Here is a 15,293-nt window from a genome sequence, read left to right on the forward strand (position 1 = left end):
ATAACAAGAGGGTAGATTACATGACCTTAATCTAAAAGGGTAACTTTAAAATAGTTTTTCTTTTCTGCAGGGAGAAATGTATAAGGGTAGTTAAGTACTGGAATAGGCTCCCCAGGGAGGTGGTTGAATCGCCATCCCTGGATGTGTTTTAAGAGCCGTTTAGATGTGGTGCTCAGGGATATGATTTAGCAGAGGGTTGTTAGAGTTAGGGTACTATGGTTAGGCTGTGGTTGGACTTGATGATCTTCAAGGTCTTTTTCAACCTGGGTAATTCTATGATTCTCTCTCTCTCTCTCTCTATACATATATATATATATTTAAATATACATAAAATATAAATATCAGCATCAAATATATCCATTAATGTTACTATTTTGAATTACAACAATGTCATCCATGGTGGTGGGGAGAAAGTACTGAGATAATAATTTGTTGGAATAATTAAGGACAGATTTAATGGAATCTCTGTAATTGCCCATTTGCAAAAGCTCTTTTAAAAAGAAAAAGCTTTCTCTTTCATATATGCTTTATCTTGAATTTTTCATGTATCACTGCAGCAAAACATAAGCTCTGAATCTTTTCATTCATACTCCTGAATGAAGATACAGTCTTTGTATTAAAAGATTATAACTGTAAAAGGGTTGGATAGTTTTGTTTTTTTTATCATAGTCAAGGCTTATAATCAAGTACATTATTTGCAAAGCAAAAGTTCTGTCGCTAGGTGGTGATCTAGGCCTTTGCGTGCTTTCTGCTCTTCCTTCACTCCCACATTATTCCCACATTGCACTTCCAGATGGTGATCAAAACAATAATCCTTACCTCCAGCTCAGTTTGAAAAGCTGTTTCAGAATATCGTGTTTACAAATGTAAAAAGACTTAAGGCTTGAAGTCTAGGTGCAAACAGATATAATTCATCTACATCGTTCTCCTCCCAGTTGTATCTTTGTATATGATGTCCTGTACTCAAGACATTATTATTTATGACTGGCATTGTTCTTGTGAGTATTGTGCTGTATAACATGAATGCTTTTAACACTCAAAAGCTACAGAAACAGGTAAGAAAATAGAGCTGAAACACTTAGGTGAACTCTGGATTGCACTGCACATGGCTAGCAGGTGACATAGTTGAATCTTTTTTTTTAATAGAGTAGAACAGTACTGTCTTGATTCTGTAGTCCAGCATACAGAACTTTTGACTGGTGTAAATATGAGAGGAGTTGTCAAACTGGTACAGAAGCAAATCTCTCCTTGCATTCTTTCAGTCCATGTGGTACAGATCTAATTCTGCCCCCTTAGGGACATACAGTGACAAGGTAGGATTTTTTTAGTAGTTCACTAAACATTTACTAAGCTGTCCTTTCTTTGCTAGTGCAAGTCAGAACTCAGTCTTGCACAGCCTTGCTTTAGGTTCGCTTACATCAGCACAATGCCATTTCATTAAAGCTGTTATTCCATCATGTGTTTTGGAAAGTGAGGTTCCCTTTGGCATTTTCCTTGCTCTGGTTCCTTTGCTTGTAAATACGAAACGTAATTCCAAAATGGAAATTTCAAAGACATTTAAACATTTATACGAAACTTCACGTTCTTATTCTTCAGTTTTGTGGATACGCCACCAGCCAGTTTGCTGCACCAGGGAAATGTGAACAAAAAGGTAAGTCTAGAAACCAGAGGAAATTTTTCAAGCTATAGCTCTAACCCTTTTGCCCTTCTGTTGGACATCGATCTAAATGTTCTTTGAATGCTTTTCTTTGGAAAGCTCTGTTGCTGGGTCTTACAAATCCAATGTGACCATGCTGGTATCTTTGACTGAATGTGTCTTCCAGAGTAACTGATGTACCAGAAGGCTTCTTACTAGTAGTATACTTCTCTCTAGCTCTTGCATGTAGCTCTTGTCAGTTCATTATTGCATTATGTAATAGTGAAGAAACTCTTCTTCAGTGTTTCTCCTATTTCTATCACTTTATAGATAGCAATAGTGATTATTTTGTTCCACGCTAAGTAAATTAGTGGCAAAAAGGAATAAAAAAGATCTAGAAATAATCTTGAGGAGTTTTTTAGGTATTTTCTTCTATAGTTCATTTATTCTTTCCAGCTCTAGAAGTTCAAGAGTTCTGTTTTGTATACTAAATACTTGAGAATGAGACACTTTAGTATCAAGACAGGGCCTTGCATTTCAGTCTTTACTAAGGACTAACCATCTGAGTAATTTCTTTGCTGAGAGGGTCCTGGTCAACTGATGTCCTGACTGGCATTCTTCCTGAAGATCAGACTTGTGAACAGTGAGGTCAGTCAAAACTGGTTCTGAATTGACTGAGAGTGAAACCTAACAATTCCCACTAGCAGCAGAACTGCTATACAGGATCTCATCTCCTAAACTATCCTTAAGTAAACTTCAACTCCATCAGTAATTACGATGCAAAAGGAAAGTGCCTAAAATTCCTGAGATAAACATAAAAATAAATAAATAAAAACCCCACAGCCATACTTTCTCTTATCTGCTTAAACAGTCACATAATCACAGTGATTTTATGCCTAGAATTGAGATACTCATTTTCATGTTTAAGTTTTAACTTCAAGCTTGACTTTACTTCTCAGAAGGTCTTTGAGAAATTGGCATTTTGAACAATTCTGTCCATAGCATGCTTTGGATTTGATAAACATTATTTTCCAGATTGAGTGATTGCTTTGGAAGGTTTATTTCAGACAAATATGTTTATTTGAGTATGCAACGTTGCAGAATATTGGGGAAATTCAATAGTATTTTGGAATAGAGGAATGAATGCTAGGTGACCTAATGTGGAAGGAGCTTTTTATCTTGTGTTTTTTTTTATTATGTTTTAAATAATGGAATCTGTCTTTTTTGATGTTTTCTGGCACCATTATCATAAAAATAGCAGCACTTGCATTGCTTTCCATGTTTGACATTTCTCATCTTGATTGAGAAGCACTCTATGATATAACACGAACTTGTCTGCTGTGTTTGTTAATACTTATTTTTATTTATTTTTAGGGAAAATGTATTATTTTGTAATGGAATGGAGGAAAGAAAGGACTTCAGTCTTCGGAGAACCCTAGCAGTTTAATGTGAACTCCCTTTTTGCATCAGAAAGGTAATTTTACTTTATCAGCACACGAGTATGGATTTCAAGAAGGTTAATACCAACATCAAAATTTGGAGATGGTTTTTTAAAGGCTTTTGCTTTTTTTTTCTAAGCAGGCTAAATGCATCTTTTCAGTTTTTGGAACTCATATGCTTACTAAGTCATCCAACTAATTACTTGAGGAGGGAAAAGTCTGTAGCAACTATAAACATCAAGATATTCTGTGGAAAATTCCATCTGAAAAATAAATGGTGAGTCCCTGTTACAGACTTTCTATGCTAATAGCAGTAATGTTCTGACCTTTACCATAGGTCTGAGGGGGTGGTGAGTTTTCTGGTAAGCTTGCAGTGCAGTAGTTAAGTGTCTGCCTTTGCTGAGAGGCCTCTGAGCGTGTACCGCTTAGTGTGTGGGTCATATGTCTGAAAGATACAAAGTTTATTTAAAGTATGGGATTTATTACTCCAGTAATTGAACAAAAAGGGTAAGGCAAACATTTACTAAATGCCAGAAATTGCCTGATGGGCTATTGTTCCTGCTGTCAAAACACTAACTTAGGAGTGCTGGAAGATTCATTGCGTACATTCAAACACTTCCAGTTTTGAACTTGAAACGTGTAGAGCTTGAAGAAATAATGCCGTCATTCAAAAGTAAAACTAAAAGGTCAATCTGAATTCTGAAAGTATAAGAGGAACGAATGCTGGCAGCAGTCTTCCTTCTGCACTTCCGAGAAGTGCAGTGTAACCCCGCCAAAATCCCACAGCACTGATCAGCACTGTGATCTGGGCGAGGACGTGTGGTTACAGTTGACTGGGAGATTGTTGCCCCTGACTTTGGATGTCAGTGTGAGGGATGGAGGTGATCTCTGTTGGTGAAGTTTCAGTTAGCTAGACTGTGTGCCTTATCAGACTGCAGATGTGTACACAAGAGGATTTTAAGTGCCTTTGCTGTTTGGTGAAGCAGCTTGGCAGAGAAGGACCTGGGGGTACTGATGGATGAGAAACTTAACATGAGCCAGCAGTGTGCTCTTGCAGCTCAGAAGGCAAAAGGTATCCTGGGCTCCATAAGGAGAGGGGTGGCCAGCAGGGACAGGGAAGTGATTGTCCTTTACTCTGTTCTTGTGAGGCCCCATCTGGAGTACTGTGTCTAGGTGTGGAGCCCTCAGTACAAGAAAGACGTGGATCTGTTGGAAAGGGTCCAGAGGAGAGCAATGAAGATGGTCCGGGGACTGGAGCACCTCCCCTATGAGGACAGGCTGAGGGAGCTGGGCTTGTTCAGCCTGGAGAAAAGAAGGCTGCGGGGTGACCTCATTGCAGTCTTTCAGTACCTGAAGGGAACCTATATCCAGGAGGGGAGTAAACTCTTCGAAAGGACTGATAATACCAGGACAAGGGGAAATGGTTTTAAGTCGAAAGAGGGAAGATTTAGGTTGGATGTTAGGGGGAAGTTCTTTACTAGGAGAGTGGTGAGGTCCTGGAACAGGCTGCCCAGGGAGGTTGTGGATGCCCCGTCCTTGGAGGTGTTCAAGGCCAGGTTGGATGGGGCCCTGGGCAACCTTTTCTAGTAAACATGGAAGTTTGGTGGCCCTGCCAGGCCAGGGGGGTTGGAACTTCATGATCCTTGAGGTCCCTTCCAACCCAGGCCATTCTGTGATTCTGTGATTTCTGTGAAGTGGCTATTAAAAATTTTAACGTATATGTTTGCTAAGTGCAGCTTAGTGCAAGGCTTCTTCAGACTTCTCTTTAGCTGATCTTCCGTGGAGTGTTTGACATCATTCTCCCTTGGCTCAAAAAGATTCAGCCCAGTGATTTCATCCTATACTTGAATCAGTGATTTAAGTCTACGTGTCCAGTAGCTCCATGCCCACAAGAGCAGTTTATAACGCAGCATCTGTGTAGAACTGCTAGTGACAGTAGCATGATCAGCCCAGATACTACTTCTGAATAATCAGGTTATTTTGATTGATCTCTTCTGCTTGTCTTCTAGAGTTGTCAAGAAGTTTTTCTTTCCAAGCTCAGTTTCACAAACATGCAATTTAATATTAGGATGGTTTAATTGCTTGGCTTGGTCTGTTACATGGAAATAAAGACTGACTGCTCCTGTGTCTCATGATGTAAAAGCATGCACTATTTAGGGGGGTGAGGTTGAGGGGTCATAGCATTCACAGCTGGACCTTAGTAAGAAAAAAGAGCTGTGCAGAAAGTGAACTTGGTGTTAGTTTTTTTCTTCTGCCTACAGCAATGAACAATCTGTGAGATCTCCCAACTGCTTACATAGTAAGCTTTTGTATAAATAGCACGTGGAGTTGTAGTGTGTTCTAAGGCTGACCTAGGTGTGAACAGCTTTAGGAGTAGTATGTTGTGTTTTTTTTCCCTTCCATATCACTAATAGGTGCTATTTTACTACCTTGTCATTTACAGGTTGTTGATGTGGTTATTGCAGCAGCACTCTGCTGAAAGGCTGTAATTTACATACACTTATCTCTGCTCTTTTCTGTTTCCCCTGGCCTCCTGTAATTTGCTTGTTACAATGAGTATGATATTAAGTACAAACATGGAATGTATTTCTTTCACTATTGTAGTCAGCTGAGGTATTTTGATACAAAATAAGTCCTCTAGGTATGCATTGCCTCATATGCACACTTACCAAGGCAACACAAGCTGAAGTGAAGGCATAATTCCTACTGTGTCTGGTCTTGCAATTCACAACTTTATTAATTTGCTATTAATATGTTTTTAAGAGTTTCTAAATCTCAGCTGTCAGCTAGATCATATTCATGCTGTATGTTTGTATCTATGTTAAAGCTACGTCTCCTTTTCAGCAGTGATTACTTTCTTCCAAATAACTCTTAATTTTTGCGAAGGGTTTCTGTCTGATTTCCCATTTTTTTAATTAAGAGGGTTTTAGTGGTTTGATTTATATTCTGATGTTAAATGACAGCTGCTTTTGCATGCCTTGGCACCACTCCCCCACTGGAACTCAACTCAAAATATCCATAATGATTTGCCTTTAATTGCCTGGGACAGTTGGTGTTAAAATTATGGTGCTGTGAATGGACATCGTCGTATTCCTTTTCTCTGGGATTTGCTTTTGTCTGCATCTTATTGGCTGTACTCTTTATGTGGCCTACGGAAAAGTGAACTTTTTCTTTATGCAGTTTGTGATAGATATTCAGCCTGCTTAATATCTATTTTTAAATCTACAGGAAGAATGATCTAAAAGCAAAAAATCCTACCATAATAGGGCCAGGCAAAATTGCTCTTTTTGTCTGGTACCCTAACCCCTACCCCCCTAACCAGCTATGGCATGTCTGATTGCTTTCAGCCGTACAAAAGAAATATAATGGCTGATTTATGTCAGGCAAGATGATATCACCAAGTAGGATGTAGTTCTTGGTTTTAAGGAGAATCATACAGGTGTACAATATGAGAAACATTCTATTTGCTTTTTCCTGAGTACCAAGGAACTATCTCTAAGGAGCTGCAGGGAAAATCAAGCTGAAGATGTGTGAGATTTTTCAAGTGTGCCTACAGTATTTTGTTGCTCTTTTTTGTTTGTGATAAGGAAATTGTGTTGCAGATAGAGTGGATAAAAGAGAAAAGATATATTGACGTAGTAACATCCTTTAGGTTGGGACTGTGGTTGCTTTAGCAAGCCAGGGAGAACAGCTTAGGGTAACAGTATTCCCTAGCTGGAAGAGGACTACCTCAGCTTTAGTTAGAGAACACAGAATGTTTTAAATTTACTGTTGGTAAGCTGCATATATTTTTCTAAGCCAAAAGTCATTAAAAACAAACAACCGAATGAAACAAATAATACATTGATGCTTAATCCTTTGCAAATGACTGTGTTGCAATTAATACGTTGTTAAGGTAGCACTATGTTGTAAAAGATGACTTGGATTGAGTGGACTTAGGGTAGAGCAGTTTTCTTCCGCTTAAGTTTTCAACATTTCCCTGGGGTAGCAGTGTCATGAGGGGAGGGCTGAAGGAGTAGGAAAGGAGAATATGAAGTCCTGTTGATGTTATGTGACATGTGTGAATTAAGGGTAGAGTGAATATTCCCTATCCCAGTACTGAATGAATAGTGATGTTAAGCCATTCAGGAGAATTGCAGATACTTTAAGCACGCTCTGATTTATTTTTCTAGAAATATTTTGGGTAGCTGTTCCACGCCACTTATTTTTGTAAGTAAGCACTCCATGTTTTGCTGAAGCAGCTATAAAAGGAAGGCACAAATTAGTAAACAATCACCTGTGATTGCTGTACATTTCGTGGGTGCATTGATCCAGTGTCAAAGAATTTACTTTTAAATTATTCCTCTTGTGATAGCACGCTCAGTCGACATAAAGACAGACCAAATGTCAGATATTTGAAGAAAGAGGCTGACAAAATAGGATGTGTAGGGCTTGGTTTCCTTGGATGTTTTTTATAATATGAAATAAGAGCAAAATTCTGCAGTAAGAGGGCCCACGTACACATCTAGGTGGAAATAGATAACTGAGACTGTGGAAGAATTATGTTACAATAAGCCTCTAAGACTGGCAAGTTAAGCATCATCACATGGAAGATACAACTTGTGGGTACCATGATGCTGTCACAAAAGACTAAAGACTCCATCTACTTCCATAAAATGTTTGCTTACTTTCATAACTGGACAAAGCACTGACAACAAAGTCCTAAAACTCTTCACTCATTCTTTTCACCACAATCATGATATTTCTAAAAAGCCCAGTAAAAATGGAGAAGCAGTTGTTCAACATGTTACCCTACCTACTTCCTCGTGTTTGTGCCTGCAGTATGGTGGCATGTTGTGCACACTCACATGAATTAGCAGTAGTGTGCTATGCTGCTATCTGGAGAGCAGTCTTCAGTCCATTCATTAGAGTATGTGTTTTTTCCTGGGTAAATGGGCATCTGCTGAGAGGAAGTTTCAGTGGAAAAAGTTGCTGAGTGATGTGGGAGTGTGGAAAGAAATAAATGAATGGCTGGTGATTTAGGGGGAGAGAAAGAGATGTACAGGTTGGTTCTGAGAGTGAGAAGCAGGGCATTTCAAGCCAGTTGCCTGGGGGAGAGGAGGTGGCAAACAATTAGAATGAATACAAATGTCTTCTGCTTTCTTTGGAAAACATTTTAAAACATGTGTTAGGAAAAGAATTAAGGATCTGTAATAACAGAAACGGCAAGTCTGATAATTAGCCAATTTAGCCCAAAGAATAGATCCGACACTCGTAAATAGGATCACTGCTTGTCTTGTGCTGTCACCGAGTAAATCAAGTCTTTTGTAAAACAGGTTTTGAATGAAGACTAATTTGCTCCCATATAGAGGCTTCTTATTTTCCTATAAAAGATGCAGCACTAAAACCAAGCAGCAAGATGTTCATCTTGTCAGAATTTCACAGTTTTCATTTCAGCTTACACTGAAACTTTTTGCAGAGATGATGATTCTGGGGAGAGGGTGAAGTCTCCAGTTGGTACAAACGATCGGAGCTCTGTTACTCAGCTTTATTTTGCAGGTGGTTTTGCAAAAGCAGTAGGTAATCCCTGGGCAATCTAGATACCTAGTCAAATTGTATAAATAGAGAAAATCCTCAGCTGTGTGTTGGGATTCTGGGGGGGGGGGGGGGGGGGGGGGAAGCACTGCATCTGCTGGTGGTTGAAAGCTTACTTCCCTTTTAGTTCTCAAGCTTCATAGCATGCCTATGGCAACATCCTCAGTCCACCTTCCTGGAGGTTAATCACAGGTCAGAGGGTGCATCTTCATCTTCCTTGAATTAGCTTTCTCTTTTTCTAGGGTTTCCAGCTCCCTCGGTGCAAACGATGAGGAATGAAGGGTGATGCACAAGGCTTTTCGTGCTATACCAGCCCTGCTTGGCCATCTCGCTTCTCATAAACTTACTGTTTTACATCAGGCTTTTCCAGAGTCAGTTCCTGGGATAGATTCTACATTTCATCTTTGAACAGCAACCTAACTGGCATGCAGCCAGGAGTGGTAGTGCCTGGGGAGGCTAGGAAGGAAAGAATATTAAAGGAAATATTGTATAGGAGGCTTCTGAGGGTGATGAAATTGAAAGTAAGAATCCAGTCTATAATAAAACTGTGATGAATACGTATGTGGCGCCTGAATAGAATATTAATATTTTTGCTGTTTTATTGTTCTAATGTGCTATTCTTATTTTGTTGTGTTTTGTTTTTTAAACCAAATACATTAACCTCTGCTAGCTGATCTGAATTGGAAAATTAAATCTGAGCAGCTCTGAACACTTGGGGAAATTCAAACCATAAATCCAAACCCAGAATCCTTCTCCATTGTGTGTGAAAGAGTTCATAGAATCACAGAATCCTTAGAGTCGGAAGGAACCTCTGAAGGCCATCTTGTCCAACTGCTGTGCAATGATCAGGGACAAGCACAGCTAGATCAAGTTGCTCAGGGCCTGACCCAGCCTAATCTTGAAACACTCCAGGAATGGGGCATCAATCACAATACTAGGTAACCTGTTCCAGTCCCTCAGCACCATCACTGCAGGAGATATTTTCTATACATCTAACCTAAATCTACCTTCCTTGAGTTTGAAACCATTTCCCCTTGTTCCATCACCACAGGTTGCAGGTGTAATGGAGAAAGCTTTGTGTGTGGATTACCAGTGAAACAGTGGGCTGATCATCTTATATTTTTGAAAGCAAGGTAAAATTAATCTCAACTTCTGGGTGCTTCTTTGGGAAATAGATATGCTGACAAATTACATTTGGAAAGGCTCAAGGCAGGGCTGGATCAGGCCCTGGGCAACCTGATTGAGCTGTGCGTGTCTCTGTTCATTGCAGGGCAGTTGGACTAGGTGGCCTTTAGAGGTCCCTTCCAACTTTAAGGATTGGATGATTCTGTGATTCTAAATAGCCTTTCAGCACTTTCTTTTATCAGGTTGACATTTGAGGTATTCCAAATTAGAACCTGCTTGAGTGCTTGTGGATCATGTTCAGTCCTTGCAAAGTTACAGTGAATGTTAACACGTAAACCTTTTATTTAGTTTCTAAAGTATGGTGATCTAAACAGTGTCCTATGAGGTCTGTGAGAGATCTGTCATGCAGGTGGAGCCGGAAATAAAGCCTGACCATCAGTACAATACTCACAAATGACACAGCCTCAGAAATACCATAAGCAACAGTGCCAGAAGTGAAAACTCACATAGGACACCCACCTGTGCTTGTTCTTTGATAGTCCTGTGGTCTTGCACCCTTGCACAGTAGATGGGTGTTTTGTATTTTGGAGTGGGGGGAGGGGTGTTTTTTAGGTGTTTTTTTGTTCGTTTGTTTTTTGCTGTGCATATGTTTTGTATGCACGGTGACTAACTTGCTGCAATTTGGCTCATTGGCAGGAAGGCCTTCATCTCACTGTCGAAATGGTGTGCTCTGATTCTCTGCTATGGAGAAGTGATCTTTGACACCGAAGAATTTTTAACAAAGCAACACCATAGAGATCTGTGTTACTTGTACTGCTACTGGCAAGAATATCTGAGTGCTTCATGTCTAAAATAAGCTTGAGATGCACCAACTGAAAGCAAGGTGAGGTAGTATGCTTGCTCTGATTCGCAAAAGTGCAATGTAATTTCTTTATGAGTTCTGAGATGCTCTTGATCATCCTTTCTACAGGTCCCAGAAGGACACCATGAGCTTGTACTAATGTTAAATCTCATACTGCAGCCCTCATTTAGTATAAACATACTAGAATTGTCTGTTACCCTAGCGTGGGAGTTCTGTTTGGTCTCTTATTCCATTCACCTCTTTTTCCCTCAGCCTCTGGTACTTGGTTTGTAAGCTAGCATCAGTAACCAACAATGAATAACAAATGCTTGCTGAAGTCATTTTGTGATGTTTATTAGCACAGATGGGCCCCTGAACAGTGGCAAAGAATAAAAGAATGAGTACCTCGAAGTGTACTCAATTTACAAGCAGCAGAGAAGGGACTACTTAACTACAAAGGCTAAATGAAAAGGGTGAGAAGTCCAAATTGAAGAGATGGGTTTAATCTTCCTAGCTGGTGGTTAGTGCTGCATCTAGACAAGCACTTATTTCTAATGTACAATGGAACTATTTGTTTACCAACTCAAAATTGTTGCATTTCCTTTATTTTCAGTCTGTCTCGGATGTGTATGGGTGCTTTCAGTGTACTTTTAAAAGAAACCAAACAAACTGCTTAACAAGTCTTACAGCCACTTTCTGCTGTTACTTTAAGGTTAGTCCCTCTCAAAAACCCCTGGCTGTTTGGCTTTATTTTCAGAAAAAAAAAAAAAAAAAAAAAGCCAGAAGTGAGTGAACTAAATCTTTCCTTTTCCTTGAAAGCACAGATGTCTAAGGGAGCCCTGCTTTGCAAGGACTTCTGCAACCTTTGTTTTTTGACTCCTCAGGAATGTGACACATTGTTATCACAGTTGCCTAAGAGGCTTTAGCTTCGAGTTTATCATATACTGCAGGCTCATGAACTATTTCCCCGGGGACCACGCTGCATTCTTGATTTACATGGTGTCTCCTCGCTAGCCAGCACCATTCAATTCCTGTCCTCTTGGCATCCTGTCTTAGAAACTGACCTTCTATTCTATGTTGGCTGCCCTGAGTTGCTATTGAAAGAATGCCTGCTGTTCAGGAAGGCGCACAGTGGTGTCTGGCAAGGGAAAACAGTGCTGGAGATTCAGTGATGCAAACACATACATACTAAAAGCCATCTCAGGAAAAACAACCATGTTTATGTTCCTGTCTTTGAACTGAGAAACTGTACATATTTGGAATTTTTCTATATTAATACAGGTGCAGAAGAATGCAGAGGCATGTTAAAAAAGAAAAACCCAATGCATAAAGCCCCAGCTTCCAAAACACTTATTTCCAACATGCATTTAGGGAGATGCTTGTGTAGAGTTATGGTCTCTTGGTGGTTGTTTTTGTGTGTGTTGTGTCTTTTCACTTTAATTTTTTAAGGAATTCAGTTTTGAGATGAAGAAAATAAATATTCCCTTTTTGGGAATATACTGACAAACTGTCAAAGTTTCTTGGAGTTGTCGAATAGTAATACTGTGGGTCTTGATGAAGACATCTGTGGGCTTTGCAGGATCCTTACAGAATGTTTTTAATTTGATGGACACTATCTTAACTGAGGACACAGGTAAAAGCTATGTTATATATTTGGGAATGTGCTTGCCATCTTCTCTGTGTGGAGGAGTGACCCTCTGAAAGTTATTCTCACGATAGGAAAAGCAACCATATTCTTAAGCATCTCAGAACTAAGTGTGCCAATTATAACTTTGCACCCACAAGAGCTTTTAGACTGGTCACAAAGAAAACATTTTTATCTTATGTTCATTAAGATGTCATTCCAAACTGCCTACGCACTCCTGCTTTAGAAAATGGAGCAGTAAGCAAAATTACATTTCCTGATTTATTTTGTACCAGTTTCTTGCAAATCTCATGGTTCCCAATTTATCAAGGTAGTGAGGTGTATATTCAGCTGTATGCGTGCACTTTTCGGTGACTTTATGGTGGAGTTCATACTTAAACGCACTGGCAAGGAATTTATCTTGTGCAGTCTAATCAGTTTGCTGTATTTAAGAAACACAATCTAGCTGAGTCTAAGGGCATTGCATATATGGAAACCCTATTTGTAGGGAGCGCGTGCATATGTATGGTGTCTTTTGGAATATCTGTCTACGAGCTTATGCACATGGACTCTTATAGCATATAGACCTGTGATCACTTGAAACATGTCTAAATATGTATTTAATGAGCATAAGCTAGGCAATGTGTTAGAGAATAAAGCAAAGGAACAGTTTGTTCCATCTATTGCTCTCTTATGTGTAAATACCCTCCCCAGGCTGTATATCTGGAAACAGAGGTGCTCCTGAGTAGGTTAGCTACTCTAAAACAGTGTAGTTTGGCAGATCTCTGATCTTATTGAGAGGCACCACAGTGAAGTGTTTGTTCCTTTATTTATTTCAAGTATATGTTCATTTTTTCCAGCATGTTTAAAAGCCTTGCCAAAGAGAAGCAGTGTCCTAGTAAACTCTGGCTTGCTACCCATGCATTTTTTTGCTTGTTTCAATTTCAAATATGGCACTCATCATTAAGACTAATCTCAAAACAACAAAAGAGTAATAATAATAACAAATTCCTGTCTTCCTGAGAGATTAGGTAGAAGTTCATGCCCTGATCTTTCTTTCAAATATAACCTTTTCCAATCATAGTTTTTAATGCAACTTGAACGTTAGTGGAGACTGAACAAATGGTTATACTACATAGAGCACTGAGCAGGAAAGTTTTCCCTCATCATTTTAATGCTTGAAAGATTCATAATTGCATATTCTATTCAGGTATTTGTCTTCAGTGCTGACAAAGCTGATACCAAGAGTCAGAAGCTAATGTCCTCGGGCATGTACTTTTCCAGTTCTCTGTCTCAGTGAGTTTTAGAGCTAAGTGACATTTTGATGGAGATGGTGCTGAAGAGCCTGGTCTAATGGTTGGCAACCCTGCCCGTGGCAGGGTGTGGAAACTAGGTGATCTCTGAGACCCTTTTCAACCCAAGCAATTATATGATTCTATGATTTTAGGGGTGGGGAAGACTTTACAAGTACAAAAGCTTTCCCAAGCTTCAGTGTTAGAGAGTGTTCTGCTGTTGCTCTGTGCCAAGCTGGAGCTGGGAGCATTCTCAGCCTATAACTTCTTCATAACATCCCCTGATCTTTACGTTGGACACTAAAGAGGGGTGATGTATGTGCATGGTCTGATGTGGCTATATGCTCATGTGAGTGCTTTTGTGTTAGTCCTTTTGTTTAATCACATAGATTTGGTGAAGAGAATACCTGAAACATATTGCTATCTTTCCTGCTTATCTTTCCTGCTTATGTAGTAATGATGCAATTAAAAATAGATACATTAAATAGCATGGTTGTAATTGCAGTGTATCTGAAACTTGTGAGGTTAATTGGTAATGGGGATAAAAATGCTAGCTGAAATCCATCACCTGAATAACACAGGGAGACAGCTGAAGGTAATGAAAAGCAATAAATAAACACACATAAAAGAAAAACCAAGAAATTCCTCAACTGATGTTTCTTTGCAGCAATTATGTATTCATTTCCCCCCCCCCCCCCAGTTTTTGAGTTTAATTAGAGATAGTAAAGACCCTTTGGGTCACCATGTCTTTCCCTCAGCCAGTACACTTCAGTGTTTTGTTTTTGGTTTCTAATAGGAGATTAAAATTTCCAAAGCTTTGATAGATCAATTTTAAAGTGACTCAAGATGATGCAACTACTCATTTCGAGGGAGACTGTTTTGCACCATATAGACCTGAAGGAATAGTCTTTTTAATGGTGTTTTCTTATTCTTCTTTCCTGCAGTTACTTTTTTCATCTGATAGGCACTAAGATTTTCCTATTAACTATTGAATTCTGAGCTTGTTCTGTCATGGGCAACTGCCTTCTTAATCAGGTAATGCATTATCTCTGTCCCAGAGTAGACACTGGGTTCAGAGCTCAGCATGATTTGATGTTTTATTGTACTGTTTTTAAGCTGCTTTCTTCCCTGGAAATGCTTATGCTGTCCCAGCCTTAAACTCAAGTAATGTTACATGAGCAAATGCATATCAAATGAAGTCAGATCTGCAAGTAAAGATTTTGGTCAGAGGATCCACACAAGGCATGCAGTGAGCAAGATGACCTCTGGGAGCAACCAGTACAGCATCGCCAGGACCAAGATGGTCCTTGCTTTAAGAAGATGACTGGACTAGTGGGATTTATCGAGGAACTCATCACAGTCTCCTACCTAATCCTAATGGATGGCTAGGAGAAGGGCACCACAGGGTGGGATGACCACCACCACTGTGATTATTAGCAGGTCAAAGTGTGGCCACGCCACAGGCCTTTTGCTTTGGAGTGGTTCCATCAAGTCTTTTTGCTGGACAGAGTAGAATGCTTCCTCTCTGGAACTGGACCTGCACTCCACCTCCTCTTCCTTGTCCTCAGCTCCATCCCCTATTCTCATCCCACAGCTGGAGTCCTCTCAGATGGCTGTTGTCATCAGTCCACGGTCTTTGTTTTCTGCCCTTATAAATTCAAACTCAGTTCCCTTTAGGACAAGTTTACCAATCTAGTTGACCAAGGGAATCCAGTATATGTAGTGTTCTACAATTTTAGCAAAAGTTTTGATACTGTTCTTG

Source organism: Excalfactoria chinensis, chromosome 2, assembly GCF_039878825.1.
Source record: "Excalfactoria chinensis isolate bCotChi1 chromosome 2, bCotChi1.hap2, whole genome shotgun sequence".
NCBI lineage: Eukaryota > Metazoa > Chordata > Aves > Galliformes > Phasianidae > Excalfactoria > Excalfactoria chinensis.